Source organism: Bactrocera latifrons, unplaced genomic scaffold (assembly GCF_001853355.1).
Source record: "Bactrocera latifrons isolate USDA-ARS-PBARC rearing strain unplaced genomic scaffold, ASM185335v1 scaffold_454, whole genome shotgun sequence".
NCBI classification, from domain to species: domain Eukaryota; kingdom Metazoa; phylum Arthropoda; class Insecta; order Diptera; family Tephritidae; genus Bactrocera; species Bactrocera latifrons.
The window spans coordinates 135,523-138,613 of record NW_017537106.1 but is presented as its reverse complement, the minus strand read 5'-3'; positions in this window follow the sequence as shown (position 1 = coordinate 138,613).

Below are 3,091 nucleotides of genomic sequence, written 5' to 3'. Positions count from 1 at the left end.
AGTGTCTCAAATACCTCAACGGGACTTCTACCATCCAAATCCATTTTCATGTTCATCTTATTTTCTATATATATAGTAGTCGAATCCATTGTCAAGTTGCATGCTTCGTTGTTCCAAATATTGCTTACAGAACGTATTTCGCACCCATTATTTGTAGCTGGGCAAGCGGTATTTCATCTTCGCTGTCAAAGTTTATGCTGTTATTGAATACTTCAACGCACCCAGCAACGTCGCCAGGCAAGGCAAGGCCATCAGGAGGAATCATAACGATATCGACGTCATCTGCCTCATCATCATCCGTGATGCCAGCTAGAGCCTGTGAAGGTTGTTTATATCTCTTTCCATAAAAACACGAAGTGGAAATAGCCATTCTAACCAAAAGATACAATTTTTTATTTCACCTACACATTCTGCCATTGTACCTAAGTGGGTACACAACTTTTAAAAGGCACATACCTCAAATAAGAATAGGTTTTTCAAATGGGTTTTTTTTTGTAAAATTGATCTCTTTAGTCTTATCTCACAGAACACACAATTTTAAAACTAACAACTGAGAGATAATAGCTCATCATCAGCAAAATAATGACTAAAGACACAAAATCACACAATATGAAAAAACCGCATATAAGTTGACGCCACAAAAAGTGCCGTTATGAATTCGCGTGAAGCGAATGTATTTTTTTGTTTGTTGTTTCTAGGAATAAAACTACTCATATGATCAAAAATTTGTGTGCAAATACTTAGCATTGAGTTACGCCACATGCCTAAACTTGACTGATTTTCTGTACACAAGCGAGTACAATGGTTGCAAATGGGTTAACTACCGATGCATCTAACATTGCAATGGGTGCTGTACTATCGCAAGGGGGTAAAGAAATAACCTTCATTAAAAGATCTACGAAATTACCTCTATGGAGTAACTAATTCGGAAATTCATACTGATCACCAACCACTAACATTTGCTTTATCACCCCGCAATCCTAATCCAAAAATGAAAAGATGGCATGCAATTATAAAAGAATTTTCTCCAAAATTTTTATACCAACCCGGTAAATCCAATATTGTAGCTGACGTCTTGAATTAAAGACGTGTCGCGTCTTTACGTGTCGCGTCTTGAATTATACAACATTTCTGATGATTCCCAGAGTCAGGAATCCCAACATTCAGCACAGAGTAGTGAAAGCGTTCAAATACAAGAGACACAAAAACCCATAAATCAATTTAAACAACAAATAATATTATGTAAGAACAGATTTACAGTCCATGAGTTGATTGAAACTTTTGGAAATATAAGGCATTTAATAGAATTTGATACAATAGAAAATTTATTAACAATTTTGAAAGAATATACTCAGCCAAAGCTAGTGACGGGGATTCACTGTACTGTTGAAGATTTGCATGAAGTCCAGAAACTCTCAAACAAACTTTTCAGAACAAATTTGTATTTACAAAACTTTTTCCAATGGATGTTATTAATACAGAAGATCAGTCCGGATTAATCGAACAAAGCAATAATAGAGCTCATAGAAGCTATAATGAAAATATTAAATAAATAGAAAAATTACATTACTGGCCAGAAATGAGGAAAATAATGAAAGAATACGTTCGAAATTGTATGATATGTAATAAAAATAAATATGATCGCCATCCCAAGAAAATACCAATAGGCAAAGCCCCAATCCCAGAAAAAGAAGGAGAACAACTTCATTTAGACATTTTCTACGCACAGAAACTAAAATTTATCACATGTGTAGACGCTTATTCAGAATTTTTAATATTAAAACATATAGAAGATAAATCAAATATCGAAGAAAAGGTTTTAGAATTGCTTCAAAGTTTCACAGATGTAAAACGAATTACTTTAGAAAATGAACCAAGTTTTACCACACCAACATTTAAGTCCTTAATGCATAGGTTAAATACCTTTCATTTACGAGAAAATAATAGGAGAGAGAAATAAATTACAACCTAGATAGAAAAACCAGCAAGTTAAAGAATTATTCATAAAGATAATATAAAATTATAATTATTATAGGTTTCCAATATGATAATTTTAATTTTGACTGCACTAATCAGCTCAGCAGCCGCTGATGTTATAGACTATACCCGACAAGACTACGTACTTATTGAGATGCTTCCATTTATGAGGAATACGGGGATCTGTTTCACATTACTAATTTATCTTATTTTGAAAAAAAAGCAGACGAAAATATAAATTTTTACAGTAATAACGAACAAAACCACGACAGCCCTGGACTTATTACACAGGAAACAGAATCTGAAATTTTGAKAATTAAAACTTTATTAGAACAATTAAAACAAACCCATTTTATGCAAAAAAGGGGTATAAATGAAATTTTGGAAATGGGTAGCTGGTACACCAGACCATGACGACTTTGTAAAAATTAATGACAAATTGGACGAACTGGTAATAAATAACAATAAACAATTTACAACAAATTCGGAGATTTTTAAAATAATAACAGAATTAACTGACACAGTAAATAATATTAAAGGTGATACCACAAACAGGAAAATAAAAAGAAAACGAAATTAATATGTCATACATGAACTGCAAAAATTAATAAATCCAATGACTTTTGGTAAAATTGGAATTTTAAATCCAACAATTTTACACTTTGATGAACTAAAAAGCATAACATATTACCAACACGGTATAATGACCATAACAGATTTAATGGACATTTCTAAATTTAAAATAGCCCAAAAAGGAGACATAATTATAATTTACATAAAATACCCTAAAATAGAACTAACATGTAAGTACTATGATGTAAGAGCCATAGCTCAATTAGATGGTAAACTTATTATTGACCAGAACGTAATATACTGTAACAATAATTTTTTTAATATTCAAAATTGTAAAAAAGAAATTTCAAAAACCTATTGTAAACTAAATACAAAAGAGCACATGTTTAACAGAAATTTTAAACAAAAAACAAGGAAAATGTATTAAATTAAAAGAAAAAAACTTACAAATTGAAGAAATTAAACCAGAAGCGATATTAGCTTCAGGAAAAAATATTGTAGATAATCAAACATTAAATGGAACATGTTTAATAACATATTA